General features: G+C 34.6%; 1 long non-coding RNA gene across 2 annotated transcripts; it reads right to left on the bottom strand.

The window, feature by feature from the left end:
- Window positions 1-662: 662 nt before the first annotated feature.
- LOC127858880 (uncharacterized) lies at window positions 663-16,131 on the bottom strand. 2 transcript variants are annotated; one of them, XR_008039163.1, is made up of 11 exons: window positions 15,978-16,131; window positions 11,074-11,203; window positions 7,866-8,520; window positions 7,172-7,246; window positions 5,190-5,289; window positions 4,359-4,452; window positions 3,748-3,839; window positions 3,215-3,349; window positions 2,798-2,961; window positions 2,272-2,457; window positions 663-1,223 (listed from the first exon to the last, which is right to left on the bottom strand). It is a non-coding gene; the product is annotated as an uncharacterized LOC127858880 (long non-coding RNA). The 2 variants fall into 2 exon arrangements; XR_008039164.1 differs by lacking the exon at window positions 7,866-8,520.
- Between the last annotated feature and the right edge of the window lie 1,718 nt (window positions 16,132-17,849).

The following is a 17,849-nucleotide window of genomic DNA, read 5'->3' as shown; positions in this document are numbered from 1 at the left end:
GAAGTACCCGTTTATTCTATTTAAAATATGCAATCAATTAAATGTAAAAGATTTGGAAACATCTGGCATGCAAGAAATGTCCTTCATTTATAAACTTATAAACCTATAAACAGGCTGCATCGTCGAATGAGCAACCAACTGTACAAGAGTTATATATATATATCTGACTATTAATACAATATGAAATAATGTATTTATTCTTGATTTTCAGATACAAGTAAATTATACAATTGTGTACATTAATCAGTAGAATGCAATAATTGTCAAATTCAAAATAATATCAATTTGTAATTCAATACTATAAGCAATTGTATAGAAATAGTGTATAAGTGTAAAAAAGACCGAATAGCCAAAACATCAATTATTATTCAACTAAAACTGTTTTTATTAAATATTTATTTAATTACTGTTGAATCACTTGAATTCGAGAGAACAAACATTTTGCGCAATACATATGAACTTTTGAAAACTGGCCCAGGATATTATACTTATGACAAGGGATTTTAATTTTTAAAAAGCCATTAGACAAACTTCATCTAAGATATTTTATGCATGTTAAACAGTAATTTTATTCTATGCAAAATGATTAGAAAAGTTCACTGTATTTTCTTAAAAACTAACTTGGTCAAAAAAGCATCTAAACTGATAATCTAAACTCAAACATAAACTACTCAAAGAAGTTACTGATCAGAAACGGTACATACTTTTTGTGCACACATTTAGTTATGAAGCTTCATATTGTGTTATTTTAATCAGGCCAGCAGTAGTTGTACAAAATATTGAATGCACATAATTTCATAGTTGTGCAGGTCATTTTATATTGTATATTCATTAAAGCAGTCAACAAAGCCTCATCCTTGAAAAGAAGCACTTTAGTGTAGCATTTAGTTAAGCGACCAGTGTGCCATCACACTGGCATAAGGCAACAACATATTTTGTTTTTGTTTTGATTTTTTCACTCATAATACGATTGCGTTTAAATGTTACATCACTATCCATGAGCTGAATCGTAAGTCTTCAACTTGACGTTTAAGCTCTGCACACTGATGTATTTCAGAAAGTTGGCCTTAATGAGGTCGCCTTTAGTGCTGCTCTAGATGGGGAACTCATGTGAGTGAGTGGTTCCCATCTCCGGGGCCTCTAGCCTTTTCATGGGCGCTTGCAGTGACTCGGTTCCAGCAAGGTCAACTCCTTGCACATTCCACGAGCACTGCACCTGAATTCTGACAAAAATACTATATGAAAATCACATTTTTTTCAGTATTTGCCATTTATTATGACACTGAAAATATGAATGTCGGATTCAGTAGTAGAAACAAAGATGCACACTTGTTGCAAACAAACCGTTTTCTTTTTAAAGTAAACAAGCAATGTGTTTGTGAAACATTATGTCCCCATATATTTGACCTTTGACCTTGAAGGATGACCTTGACCTCAACCTTTCACCACTCAACATGTGCAGCTCTATAAGATACAAATGCATGCCAAATATCAAGTTGCTATCTTCAATATTGCAAAAGTGTACAATAAAATTAGCGATTTTGACACAATTATTTGACCTTTGACCTTGAAGGATGACCTTGACCTTGACTTTTTACCACTCAAAATGTGCAGCTCCATGAGATACACATGCATGACAAATATGAAGTTGCTATCTTCAATATAGCAAAAGTTATTGCAAAATGTTAAAGTTGGCGCAAACAGACCAACAGACAGGGCAAAAACAATATGTCCCCCACTATAGTGGTGGGGGACATAAAAAGGGTAATAATTATAATTAATTGCCAGGTCAGAGTTATGGGCCTTTGTTGTTGACATCTAATGTAGTGTGAAGCTAATGATGGTGACCTTATACTAATTATAAATCACATCAAGTAAAAATATCTATAAATACTGCGTATGTATGTGTGTGTGATTGAGAAAATCATAAAAAACTTAATATCTATTTTAATATGAATATTAAATATCATACACTATGACAACACATGATATTCTTTGCATAATTTATATGTAAATTATGTGAGTTGCTGCTTATATGGGATCCCCACCAGGATTTGAACCTGGATTTCCTCTCCTAATGGAAAGGTGTGTTTGCTTACACTATAAGGATTTTTCCATTATCAGCAATATTGCTTACAATTATTTCAGGCAACAACATTAACTATTTCCATTAGTCTTGGTACATAAATGTGTAATACATGTTTGAAGCTTTTTTAAACGAAATTCATTCATCATCTGCTTTTTAAGGCAGCTGTCACTTATGACATGTACCATAAAGGCTCGCCTTAAGAACTGCTCTGGATCAATAATTCGTGTGGGTCAGAGGTTCCAATCTCCAGGGCAACTAGCCTTTTCATAGGCAATGGCACTGACTAGGGTGCTTCCTATCGAGTCACTTTAAGGGCGAGTCCCAGTTCAAGCAAGATCGCGTCCCTGTTCTTTCCACAACCACTGAACCTGAAATCAGAAAAAGAAACTTTTATAAAATCACATATTTGCTATAGAAACAATGAAATACCTTTATTATGTTAATTGGTTATTGTTAGGGATTGAAAATCTCAACAGATAACCCGTCGTATTTATTTACATGTGATGGAACAGTTGAGGCCATAAGAAACTGCAACAAAATAAAACAAATATTTAAATAACTGCCCATGCTAGAGATCAACAATTGTTTCTTGTTGCACTTCAATCTTATTAAAACATTATAACATTACGAACAGCTCCATTGAATTATGGTCTCGCAGTGACACATGTAAATATAACAACTATTTATTCATTGTCTTATAAAATGTACCTTGAGGGAATGATATGCTGCACTCTTTAAAGGCAAACTATTGGCGGCTTGTCAGATCTGAACCCAAATCTTGGCACAGCAGCTACCTCATGATTCTCGATCACAGCTCTAATGATCTGGCCTCTAACAATGTGCCGGAAGGCTGCCTGGGCTGAAAATGGCAACTTTACGCCAAATCATATGTAGCTGCCCAGAGGGTAACCGATGGAACTATAGATGCAGACTCATGACTGTGCATGTAACAACATAACATAAGAAAACAGATTGAGACACATACATTAATTTTAAAATGTAAACATTGTGACTGCACTGACATCAAACATGTGCATGTGAGATTGATCAACCAGTTCCAAATTAATCAAACTAGCCAGATGTATACGTAAACCTTTTTTCAACATGTTCCACAACAATGAATACCTTGCCCCATGCTGTTTAACGTATGCCGTATACGCTCTGAACACTGGTGTTTTCCAGAAAGGTCGCTGGAAGTAGGTATCCCAAACAACACAATCTTCTTTTCCCCTTCAGTCCATGGCCTTCTGTCACTGGAGACTTCAAATAGAAAATCACATCATTATAATATTTTTCCAAGTCTTGAAAATAATTCATCTTAGTTGTCCTCTCATTTTATAATAAACTTTTTGATGCTCCAACATAAATAAAAAATACTTTATTGAAAATATAACATTGCTAGAAAAATTATTTTATGCTGCGAACCGTAAGTTGACTGTACATTGCAAAACCCAAATGTACCTTTAATGATAAATGCATCATTTCCGTTTTAAGACTTATTATGACTAATTATAATTAAAAGACCTTTAAGGCTACTCTTGTAAAGATCAAACTTCTGACTGTTAGACTGACAGACGGGCATTCTTCTTTCTGCATAACTGCATTATCCAAATTATTCCTATAAAAAATACTTTCCAACAGATGACACAAAAAAATACCTTGCTTAATGTTGCAATCTCCATTTTGTTCTAGTTCAGGTTCTTGCTTATCTGGTGCAGCAACACAGTCACTGTCAATGTGTTCATCAGTACTGTGCGAATAAAACAGTAATATCCAATCTTACTGACCCTAAATAAGGACAGTGTGAACTTATACTCAGGACAGTGTAACCTACAAATGGGGACATGTAGAAACACTATGACAAAAATTACATTTATATACATATTTGTTAACAGAATTAAAACTTTAGACATTCTATTCTGTTGATTTAGGTAATTTAGGGCAAAACAACAAAGCAACCAATCAGTATTTTTGGTTTGAAGTAATCATTCCTCCATGTTACAATAGCCAGCACTCAGTAAAAAATAGTGCTTGAAGTCCACAGGCTAAAAAAATTAAACATTATTCATAAATAATTTTACTGCTGCTTTTCTTGGTTACAATTATACATTAAGTAGTTGGTTAATATAAATTCCTTCTTTATTTGGATCTAACTTGTGAATGTGGGGTTTATAGATCAATTCCCTATCAAATGAACTTGCCTGAGGTACATAAAATCTTTTATTTTCAGAAGGTTTCACACAAAAGAATACCTTGCACAAAAGAATACCTGGATCGATGTTGTTTTGAAGCTCCATCTGTCAGTTCAGGATCTAGGCCATCTGGTTCAACATCTTAGTCATGGACACTGCAGCCATCATGAACTGTATAAAATAACAAGTAATATCTAATCTAACTGTCACCAAATGAGGACAGTGTAAAGTAAAACTGAGAACAATGTATCATTGAATCGGGACATGCAGCAATGCAATGAAGTGTAGTTCTTTGTGACCCATCCAGTTCAATTTAAGTGAATAACTGGCACATATTGCAGATAAAAGTTTTGATGAGCCCGACTCTACAGACAATTTAATCCCTTAGCCAACACTATACATGGCATAAACAAATTAATTCATTGAAAAGCTCAAGGCCTTATAAACATTAGATAAAACTTTTTTACGCATGCCTAATTGTCGAAAGAAAATTTTCTACATAACAAAATGACAAATATCCAAAAAATATGTCACAGATTCAAACAGGAATGTGTCCGAGAGACACGGGTTCCCTGAATTCCACTTACCTCTGAAAGTTCCAATAATGTCATCTGAAAGTTCCAATAATGTCGAAAAATGTATAATTATTACTCGCATAGTTTTTAAATTTAGCTTTCGGTTTTAATTTCTGATTGTCTCAGTGCTAACATATTTGATTTTGTTCCCAAAAGTATATAGTTAAATTCAAAATTCCCTAGACCAGTTTAATTAAATACAGTAATTATAGTCCTAAGCTATGACAGATTTCAACAGTCTCACAATAGTATCCATATTGCCTTCAAAAATTAACACACTGCTTAAAAACCCTAAAGCTCTAATTCACTATGATCCATACAAATTATTTTTACCTCAAAGTCCTCACTTCTTTGAGTATTGCAGACTGCCTGAGCTGGGCAATGTAGTCAAGCGGCTTTTCCCAAGCTGCAACATCAGTGTAGCGAACTTGTACTGAAGATTTAAACATTTACTAGTAAAAGACAAACAAAATACGTATTAATACTTAATGAATAGCTTGAAATCTGTTGAGATGTACAATTGCGTCATATTTTTAGAATTTTTAACTTAAAGGTAAATTGTATCATAAAACAAGAGTTCCGCGGTCGGAGATGACCGCATTGAAGCCGGATTTTTGATTTAAATGACAGGAAAGTACCTTTCGTGTTTTTGTCAATGCAATACTTAAATTACTGAAATATTGTTCAAAGGTCAAAATGAAATGTAAGTACTTTTCAAGGCATGAGCAAACCTTGTGTTATGTTTTGAATGCATATAACAATTTTAACATTTTAACATTGAAGGTCACAGTGACCTTGACCTTCAAATGAATGACATTGAAATGAGCAGTGGTGATCTTCTAGTACTGGCCAACCTTTATGTCAAGTTTGAAGACTCTAGGTACAAGCATACCAAAGTTATAAAATGGAATAAGAACTTTAACATTTTTACCTACCAAAGTTATAAGAACTTTAACATTTTTACATTCAAGGTCACAGTGACCTTGACCTTAGAATGAATGACCTTGAAATGACCAGTGGTCATCTAAGTGTGCTTGCAAACCTTCATGTCAAGTTTGAAGACTCTATGTCCAAGCATACCAAAGTTATAACAATTTTAACATTTTAACATTTAAGGTCACAGTGACCTTGACCTTCAAATGAATGACATTGAAATGACCAGTGGTCATCTTCTAGTACTGGCCAATCTTTATTTCAAGTTTGAAGACTCTAGGTACAAGCATACCAAAGTTATAACATGAAATAAGAACTTTAACATTTTTACATTCAAGGTCACAGTGACCTTGACCTTCAAATAAATGACCTTGAAATGTCCAGTGGTTACTTACTAGTTCTGGCCAACCTTCATGTCAAGTTTCAAGACTCTAGGTCCAAGCATACCAAAGTTATAACAACTTTAACATTTTTACATTCAAGGTCACAGTGACCTTGACCTTCAAATGAATGACCTTGAAATGTCCAGTGGTTACTTACTAGTTCTGGCCAACCTTCATGTCAAGTTTCAAGACTCTAGGTCCAAGCATACCAAAGTTATAACAACTTTAACATTTTTATATTGAAGGTCACAGTGACCTTCACCTTCAAATGAATGACCTTGAAATGACCAGTGGTCATCTGTTAATCCTGGCCAACCTTCATGTCAAGTTTGAAGACTCTAGGTCCAAGCATACCAAAGTTATACCATGAAATAAGAACTTTAACATTTTTACATTCAAGGTCACAGTGACCTTGACCTTCAAATGAATGACCTTGAAATGACCAGTGGTTACTAACTAGTTATGGCCAACCTTCATGTCAAGTTTCAAGACTCTAGGTCCAAGCATACCAAAGTTATAACAACTTTAACATTTTTTATATTGAAGGTCACAGTGACCTTGACCTTCAAATGACCAGTGGTCATCTGTTAATCCTGGCCAACCTTCATGTCAAGTTTGAAGACTCTAGGTCCAAGCATACCAAAGTTATACCATGAAATAAGAACTTTAACATTTTCGAGCACGCCGCCACCCCGCCCGCCCGCCCGCCCGCCCGACAACATCAATCTATAAGCCGAGATTTTTTCGAAAAAAATCCGGCTAATGAGAAATCAAACTTAAGCAGATAACTGTATGCCTGAAAACGTAATACAAATACTGCTATGAGGTTACACATCAGCAAATATGAACTTGAAATAAACATTTATATTTAAGTGGCAACATTCTTTTTTCTTCTTCTTAAATTTAAATTATAAATTGAAAACAATAACAATATTTGAATATTAATTTAGGTTCAAACCAAATTTATTAGGAAAGCAAGCCATTGGAAAGCATACTAACTCATTTCCTGAACAGGTTCAATGTAGGAACGCATCTTATCACAAATTCATACAAGGGTGAATATGACACACATATCTGGAATATATGTACATCAATTCATAATCTGAAAGGTACAAGAAAAACAAATATGCATGTTTACTCAATAACATGTAAATGGGAATATTGCCTGTATTTCTCACTAAATATATGAATGCATTAATTTTAAACAATTCATATTCCCTCTTTCAAAGGATACATGTATCTATTAACAAAGTTATATTCCTTAAAATTGAAAAAAAGTATACAATACCAAAAATTTGTTTGATTAATAAGGCTCATTGGGTTTGAACAATTGGATACAAATAAGTATCCTGTAATAAAAATTTAACACGAAAGATCTGTTATAGAAAGCGTGCATGCCTATTCAGGGTACTAGATGAACATATCATTAATAAAGATTTTCCTTTTACTGCTGATTTTCCTACAGCTGCTCAAAGTTACCTGCAGACAACTTTTTATTATAAGAAAAATTAAATATTTAATATAGCATTTAAAACAAGTCATTTGCCTCAAGCCACAATTCAATACGTACTCTTAAACATACATGTATCATATTAATTTACAAAAAATAATCGTGTCTTTATTTTGAACCTTTGAACCGCGTTTTTGCGTTTTGCGAAACAATGAGTGGCATTAACAGAATACTGCAACATACCCTTAATGCTTCACCCACTGCTATTAAATACATACAAAAATAACAAGAGCTTTGATGAAATCCTTTGCTAGGAGTTTTTTTTTACACACAGCAGTGACGAATACCACTGGGGTCACCTTTGCCCAGACACCGTACCTTTTCCGCATACATTGAACTATCTGAAGGCATTATAATTTTAAATCATGAACTATATCACAACTTAATCATGTGCATACATATTCAGAACAATATAGCGTATAAATTGTTATATTATTATCATAAAACATCACGTCCATCATAGTGTTGACAAAAACTAACATGACGTGGTAGAGTAAAATAATATTCTAGCTGAAAATGTCTCGAACTTTAATTATTTGTGTTGAAGTCTCAAATTCAGACTCTAAATCTTTGTGAAAAGGGATGCAGGACCAACAAAAACTGATTTCTATTTTTTGTCAACCGTTCACTGAGGACAGTGTGACCCACAACTGAGGACAGTGTGACCTGTCACTAATGACAATATATGACAGGTTGGTTCATGTCTATTAAAAATGTCTTAATATAAAACATTAAAATATATGTGTGTTTATATAAACCATGCCGTTTTGCTGTTTCAGGTCAGGTTCTAGGCCATTTGAATCAACATCATGGTCATGGACGATGCAGTCATCAAAAACTGTATACATAAAAAGTATTAAATAAATATAATGTAACAGTCACCAAACGAGGATTACTGCAACATACCCTTAATGCTTTACCCACCGCTATTAAATACCCACGGCTATTGTAATCCTTTATTGTAATTTCACAATGATAATCGATTAAACATGTTTGATAGAAATACCCTACTAAACTATCATTAGCAATTACCAACATATACATGTAATTTGGCAAAACATTTACTCTGGACAAAAAAATGATTTCAGAAAGAAAGCACATTGTAAAGCAATTTTCTAGTTGCAAATGTCTCGAAGTTTAGTTATTCCTGTTTAAGTCTCTGATTCAGACTATAAATGTTTGTTAAAAGGGACGCAGGACCCAAGAAAAACTGATTTTCATTTTTTGGCAACCTACCACTGAGGACAGTGTAACCCACTTCTGAGGACAGTGTGACCCACAACTGTGGACAGTGTGACCTGTCTGCATATATATTGGAGGTCATGAGCGCGCCGTGAAAAGGCAGATATGCAGAAACTGAGATGTAATGGTTCAGCGACATTTAGAGGAGTATTTTCATTAGCAAAACTTATAATGTGAGTACGTGATAGTTATCACGTGCACACATAATAGTTATGTGCGTTACGCTATTATAACTTGACCTCTTGATAGTAATATATACGCAGGGCCTATTATTATATTAAAGTATTAATCATGTTCGCAATAAAATAAAGAACACACGCTTTAGTTACTAAGTGAGGACGATATAGCTATTACATGCGCGTGCTATAGCTAATATGTGTGCACGCAAGAGTTGGAACGTGCGCAATAATATTACCCACCGCTATTAAATGATACAAACATTAATAAGAGCTGTGATGTAATGTGCTTGCTAGGAGTTCTTTTAAACTAACAGCAGTGACGCATACCACTGAGGCCGCCTTGCGCAGACGCTGTACAATTTCCGCATAGATGGCACTTCATGAAGGCAATACGATTTAAAATCAAGAACAATTTCACAACTTAATAAATTTCATAAATATTCAGATTTTTTATTTAAGAATCAAATAAAAATAAAGCTTATATATCGTTATATTATTGCCATTAAACATAACGTCCTTCATATTGTTGACAACACTAACATGACGTGGTAGAGTAAAGCTTTTTTCTAGGTGAAAATGTTTCGATGTTTACTTATTCGTGTTTATGTCTCGGATTTAGACTCTAAATGTTTGTTTAAAGGGACGCAGGACTAAGAAAAACTGATTTTCATTTTTTGGCAACCGACCACTGAGGACAGTGAAACCCACTTCTGAGGACAGTGTGACCCACAACTGAGGACAGTGTGACCTGTCTGCATACATCTTGCAAGGTAGTGAGTGCACCATGCAAAGGCAGATATGCTGAAACTAGGATGTGATGGTTCAGCAACATTAAGAGAGATATTTCATTAGCGATACTAATAACGTGAGTACACGATAGTTATCACATGCACAAACGATAGTGTTTATGTGCATAGCACTATTATAATGTGCGCCCTTGATAGTATTACATATTACGCAGGCGATAGTACTTATCATATTCGCAATAAAATTACAAGCGCACCCTTAAGTTACTATGTGGGAAGGATATAGCTATTACATGCGCATGCGATAGCTATTATTTATGCACGCAAGAGTTGGAATATGCGCAATAATATTACCCACCGCTATTAAATGCATACAAACATTAATAAGAGCTGTGATGTAATGTGCCTGCTAATAGTTCTTTTAAACTAACAGCAGTGATGCATACCACTGAGGCCGCCTTGCGCAGACGCCGTACCTTTTCTGCATAGATTGCACTATATGAAGGCAATACGATTTAAAATCAAGAATTATTTCACAACTTCATAATTTTCATAAATATTCAGATTTTTTATTTAAGACTCAAAAAAATAATATAGCGTATATACTGTTATATTATTGTCATTAAACATCACGTCCATTATAGTGTTGACAACACTTACATGACCTGGTAGAGTAAAACTAATTTCTAGCTGAAGATTTTATTTTAATGTGGTGTGGTATCTGCCAGTATGAACATATCTGAACCGTCATACATCATAAAAATCAAGAGCAGTGTTTGTGAAAACACAATGCCCCCTATTGCACTTTGAAGCCGAACGGCAGCTATTTTAGAAACAAGGTTATACAGTTATACTTTAAATGTAAAGGTCACGGTGACCTTGACCTTTGACCTATTGATCTAAAACCATGTTTGATGGTAGATCTCAATGAGATGCATGCACATGTGAAGTTTAAAGAACATAGGCCCAAGAGTTTTCATTTTATGAGCAAGGCTAAAGTTTTGGGACAGAATGACAGACAGACAGGCCAAAAACAATATACCCCTGATCATTCAATCCAGAGGGCATACAAAGAAGAATTCAGACATAATGCAGTAAATTTGGTTACAGATAATTTTTATCCAGAGGGAGTCTTGAAGTTCACAAAAAAACCTTCACTTTTAAAAACATACAGCGAAGTTAAAAAAAACAACATTTTTTTATATTTGAGAATTGAGTGCTTACATCTGATATGGGGTATGAAGGGGGCATGCCTAGAGGCCTGGGGGAGTCGACAGAGTCATCGTCCTTCTTTTTATAGCCCTTCTTCTTGCTATGAGGCTTTTCCTCAACTGGACCCGCTAGCATCACCCGCCTGTACACCACACAAGTAATAAGTTAAAGGTAGAACTTAGTCTGCTTTGGGAAAATGTGCCTATAGTGTTATTCCAGATTAGCCTGTGCAGTCCGCTCAGGCTTATCAGGGACAACACTTTCGCATTTTATGTTGTTGTTTCTTCGTTTAAAGAAAGTCTCTTCTAATAAAAAATCAAGTTAAGACGGAAAGTGTAGTCCCGGATTAGCACGTGCAGACTGCAATTGCTAATTTTGAACGACACTTGATACAAACGCATTAAACCCCGTTTTCTCAGAGCCTGGCTAAATTATGAAGGAAAACATTACAAACAGACCTGGTCTATTATAATAAACACTATGGACTTTGTCAATAAGACTATTTTTTGTCAAATTTATATAATCTCACTTATTCCTGATATACTAATTTCAAAAATGTAAAATATTGCAACTATTTTATTGTTGAATATTGCATATCCTATGTGAATTAATCGGTGATTTAAAAGCTCTAAAATACTACACTTACTACAGTAGCTACAGAACTTTGAAAAACTGTTGCCAGAAAATTGAAAGTATAACACAAAAGGACCAAACGCTTAAATGTTATCTCAGTAACTTCCAAAAAACTAAATTAAACATGTTGCAACTTGTATTCAAACAGTTTGAGCCCACAAATAATTCAAATAATTCAGGTCACACAAAAAATTAAACAAGAGCTGTCAGAGGACAGCGCGCTCGACTATTTGAGTGCTTGACAGTATAAGCCATCATGGGGTAATTGTAAAATTATTCAATAAGGTCAAGGTAATAGTTCGGGTATATTTTCCACAATCTATTGAACATTTATAAAGACATAAAACAAACTAATAAGACTTTATTTTAAGTTTGATAGCAATAGCTTGGGTGGGAAGTTTGGACAGTCCTTCAAAAATAAAGCAAATAAATATTTATTTTTTTTTAACCATGTTTCAAGAAAAAAATATTCTTTTTGGATTGGGTGGGGGGGGTTGAGAGGAGGGTTTAATGTGGGGTGTGGTCATTTATTAGACGATCTTTCAAAAATAAAAAAAGGAAAAACAAGGCTATTGTCAAGCAATATGGCCCCCCACCGGCTCCAGCATTGTCAGAAATTCCACCATTTTCATAATTTTTATTTATTTTATTTATTTATTTCGGTTGCCATAGCAACCACAATTTTTGACGAAGGAACAAAATGAAATGACGTGCGTAATGTCCATATTGCCATCTATCCATGTTGCAATTTTCAAAAAAATTCTAAAAACTTTTAAAGTTATTAAAAGAAGTTAAGAAGTTTGCAAAATATGAAAGCAATATGTCAAGGGACATTGAAAATATAAGAGGTGGTACGCAAACTTTAACATAGATTTATCAATAATATGCATATTCTAAGTGAAAAAAGGGCCATCATTCTTACAAAATGCTGTGTCATTTCATGCGATCTTGATAACCACGACTCAACAAGAACCCACAACTAAACCAGAAACTACCATATATTATCCTCCAATTACCTTGAGTCGAGCGGTTAAGGAAACAACTAACATAATTTCTGAATTAATTCAAACAATGCCACAATTAACGATGTACCTTTAAAGATTTATTTCATTCCCCTTCAACCCATGTCAAAATTGTTTATTGACAGCATGTTAAACCACGCAAAGCCGATAGTTCCATACACACCCGCAAATGACATACACTACGCGCACATTGTTTACCTTGAGTCGAGCGGTCAAATCTTAAAAGCAAGAGTACCCGATTGCAATAGGCAGGAGGTCTACAAAACTTCGAAAATTCGATTTACTGAACAAATTTAGAGAAACTGAAAGACTAATTTAACTTTTTTCATAACTTCTATTTACCGTTTAAAAAGTTTCTGTTTTATCGGTTGATCTTTTTTTGAGCAACATTGACACGAACAAGTGCTCAAGAGTTGAACAAGAAATAACATTCCAAGTTTGTTCAAATAAAATTTTGGCATATATATGTTACTATTAAAAGACTCGATAAAATTATCATCCACTCGGGACAGGGTTTACCCACTGAACATTTGTATATGGTCATGTAACCTATTTTCGCGATGTGCGTGCACAGTTCATTCCATGCAACAGTTTCAAGGAATCATGAAAAAATAAAATAATTTTTATTAAAATAAATCAAATACATGAAAGTGTAAAGTTTAAACTAGGACAGTGGGCTGCAATTTATGTGCAAGTTTAATTAAGAGTACGGAAAACATGCACGAAATAAGCATAAATTTTGATTACATTATTTTAGTTGAAGTAAGATTTTTAAATACCATTAAACTGGGTTTTTCCTCATTTTAGTCGTGTCTGTAATTATTTTCATGCTCAGTAATATTAGTAAAACAAAATACTCTGAGCGCATGCCTGTGACGTCATCACGAAAGCCTCATTCTTAATGTTAACAAAGTGATAGAAATTGGGTTATGCTCGAAATAAGGGAATTGCACAATAATTTTTCATTTCATCAATAATACATAAGTGGGCTAGATTGAACTTACCGGTACGCAGTTGTTTACCACTATCGACAAAGTGGGGGTTTGGGGGCGGTAGCCCCCGATACTAAGGAAATATATAGGATAAAAAGGAATATAAGGTGTTGCATTAGTTGTTATGTGTTAGGTGTTAAAGGTTAGGGTACGCTGTTTGATGTTCAATCGTTCCCATAAGTGACTGAGTGTGTTTAAACAAACAATAAATAAAATATGCATCAAATCTGATTTTAACCAATTCGCTGACACGTAAATCAAAACCATGTTTGTTACTTGCCTATTTTGATAAAGTCTGTGAGAATTTCTGGAAGTTGAAGACTGTCATTCCAAGAGGGTGATGGTCGTTTCGTCCCACTACCTGTTCGAGCCACTGATATTTGTGTAGGGAGGGATTGGTCGTTTCATCCCACTGATAAGATATAGCCAGAATCTGAGATGGTGTGAATTTTTGCTGGTCAGCAGCGACGGCCACTCATACACCGAAAAGGTATGTACATAATAAGCAATCATACTAATTAAATGTTCACTTTTGCTTCTAAAATATAATTGTAATAATGAGAATACCATTTTAAATGAGAGTACCATTTAACACGAAAATATCATTGTACATGAGAATACTACTACTAGTATCACTATCAATTATTATGAATGATTACTTGTAATATATATAATGTTAATACTTATTGTCTTGATTGTTTCTAGCGCAGTAATGGTGGTCGCACATACTGGCAGTGCAGTGTCAGAAACAAAGCCACAAAATGTTATGCTAACGTCAAGCAGTTCGGTGACATCTACACTGCGTCGTTGGGTGGGCACACTCATCCCGCAAATCCTGGCATGTCCAAGGGAGTTAAGGCGCGTGCAGAAGTTCGGGAACGTTCGAAGAAGGATGTGTTCGCACCTGCGGCACTCATTGTGGAGGACGTCCTCAAGGAAATAATCACGGCAGACGACATCAACCTGCCTAAACCGGCGAACCTGGTCAGGATTGCCAACAGATGTAGACAGCATCTGAGGCCCAGAGACCCAACCGATCTGGACTTTGTGGTAAAAGTCATAATACTCAAAATACTCTTAATAATCTTAATTATCTTAATTCTCATAATGGTCATTATGATCATAGTGATCATAATAATCGCAATAATCGTTAGAATCGTTATAATAGTCGTAATAATCATATTAATGGTAATAATCATAATAATCACAATTATCAAAATAAACATAATTTTTTTTTGTTAAGGTCGACGTAGATTTCATCGGAGATTACTTCTTGGTCGACGACGTGCGGGTGGGAGATGCGCGTCAAGCCCGAAGATGGTTCATCGACGGAACGTTCAAGCTAGTAAAATCTCCCTTTTACCAGCAGTTCAGCGTCCACGCCTTCGTGAAAAAGGGCGACGACACCAAGCAAGTACCGTTGGTGTACGTTTTAATGTTGAGGCATTAAGGAAGACTATGTGAGGGTGCTGTCAGCCATCCACCAACGCCTGGAGAATCCACTCGTCGAGTGGTTCATGCTGGATTTTGAAGCAGGTAATTGAATTAATATTATATCGATTAAATGATTATTTGAAATCAGAACTGACATTATTTAGTGCTTCGATTTTAACACCCGGATGATGTAATAACTATAGCTATACTATTTGTGTTGTGGTTTTCAGCAGCATGGCAGGCGCTTTGCCAGCTGTACCCCACAGCGAAGCTGAAGGGCTGTGTATTCCACTGGAACCAGCGCGTCTATCGGAAGGTGGTGAACGAAGGCCTCGCAACGGCATATGCGGCAAAGGGCGATAAGTTCCTCTTCTTGAGGAAACTGATGCCGTATTTGCCGTGCGAACACATCGTTCCTGCCTTCGAACAGTTGAAGACGCAGGCTGAAGAGGTATATACATTTGTGTTTATTATTATTTAAAATATTATCGTTTAAGTAATCCCGATAGCAATTCACAAAAAACTAATTATAATTAATTTTTATTATAAATTAAAATAAATTAAATAATAATAATAATATATTACATGATGTGCGAATGTTGTTACTAGCTTATAACAATAAATGATTATTCTAGGTCGGCGGTCCTCTTCTTCTTTTCATTCACACCTATACGGTATTTTTCACACCTACCCGGCTATATATTATCAGTGGGACGAAACGCTACTCCTTTTCAACAGTTATATCAGTGGATCGAACTGGTAGTGGGACGAAACGACCATAACTCTTCCAAGATACACTTTCACTTTTGTTATGATTTCCATATATTTTTTATACCTTAAAACATTTGCAACGGTTGTTGAGCAAACGCATCTGATCAATCCATAAATTTTATAAGATAGTACTCATTATTTGAACAGCTATTTGAAAGAGTCACTGAACAATGTAATGTCATTATTATTTTGTCCACTCGATCCACCATATTGGATGTTTGCATGGGGAGCAAGTCAAAACGGCCCCACGTCAAAACGATAGCGATCGACTGTGTGCTAAAACTAAAAAAAATACCAGGTCGTGGATGAAATAAAAATAACTTTATATCGGATCGACATGTTTAATATTTCTAAATCCAGTTGTGTTCCGTCTTTCAAGATAATACAAACAGCCATTAGCTTTTTTAATTTCCGACAATGTTACAAAAATGGATATCTATACTATGGCCGCCATACAAATACATAGATTCTTGTCAAATACTTCCTGTATAGAGAAGGGCTGTCGTAAAGGAGACCCGATCAGTGTTTATATTTTCATTATATGTGCAGATATTATTGCTATAAAAATAAGGGAAAACAAGGAAATAAAAGGCATACCGATACAAGACAGTGAATTAAAAATATCTTGATTTGCTGATGATACATTATAACATCTTGACGGGTCAGAATCATCCCTTTATTGTACGCTAGATATGCTTTATGAATGTTCAAAATATTTTGGACTAAACATTAACTACGGAAAAACTCATTTAATTTGGGGAGATTGTATGACGTACAGTACTTGACCAATAAAAACTAAATACAAACTGACACGGGGAGCTCCTACTTTTAAAGTTCTATGGATTGTTTTTGATGTTAACTAAGAAAACATGATAAAGCTAAACTTTGAGAACAAAACTAAAAGTAATAAAAGAACAATAAAACATTGGAAACGTAGAAATATAACACAGCTTGGAAATATAACGATTGTCAAATATTCTACGCTTACTCACTCACTTAATTGTATCACTACCTACACCAAGAATAGACACCATAAAACTAATTAATAAAAAATCGTAAATGCCATGTTTAATGAAACATACACACTAATGAATTGATGACTTAAGCCAAAATTATATGACTCGTTATAAGATGGTCAGTAATAAATTAAGTAATTTCTTAAAAGGCTTTATAATACAATTTCACAATATAAAGCCAATATACAGGGTATGAACGGATATCATTGGCTGGTATAAAGGATGCATTATTTACAGTTTATTAACTAAAAGTGTTAGTAGAGAAAAATGTTATCCGTTTCACCGCATAAGTACAATAACGTATAGAGGTACCTTTCGATATCATGAAACAAATGTCTTAATAATCATGTGGCAAATAATCAGAAATACATGTACATAATTCCTAAACTCAAACAGATCCCTTTTAATGTAATGGGCCCTACATTCTATACGTTGTAGTCAAACAAAAGTTCACTTAAAACATTTAAAGTTGAATTATTTAGAATAGTATTTATTGCTTAACTACATGGGTTGAGCCTTAAAAAGTCGTTTTTAACGAATATGAGTCACTATACACTTATTTAGCATACTCAATAATTAATTATATGCCTAATCTGTCAACAATTGATACAAATCATTAAATAAACGACTTGCATGTACAAATGTATACCCTTGTCTCAGGGTTAGTACGTAAATTACCCGTGCGAGCAAAATCTAAATAATATTTGAACCGAGCCAGCTGTATTGTGATTGCTCAAATATATATATAGGAAATTCAGCTGCGTACATATACAATCGACCGAGATATGATCATCCACTAATGGTCGGTTGGTCACCTTAATCGGATGTTTTGAATTTCTGCTGTAATGAACATTGCAGTCTGACATTTAGTTGTTGGTCGCTTGTTCAATTTTACTGTTTCTTATTATTTGTGTTCATGG

This window comes from Dreissena polymorpha, chromosome 14 (genome assembly GCF_020536995.1).
Source record: "Dreissena polymorpha isolate Duluth1 chromosome 14, UMN_Dpol_1.0, whole genome shotgun sequence".
NCBI lineage: Eukaryota > Metazoa > Mollusca > Bivalvia > Myida > Dreissenidae > Dreissena > Dreissena polymorpha.
This window is presented reverse-complemented; position numbering and strand designations above follow the sequence as displayed.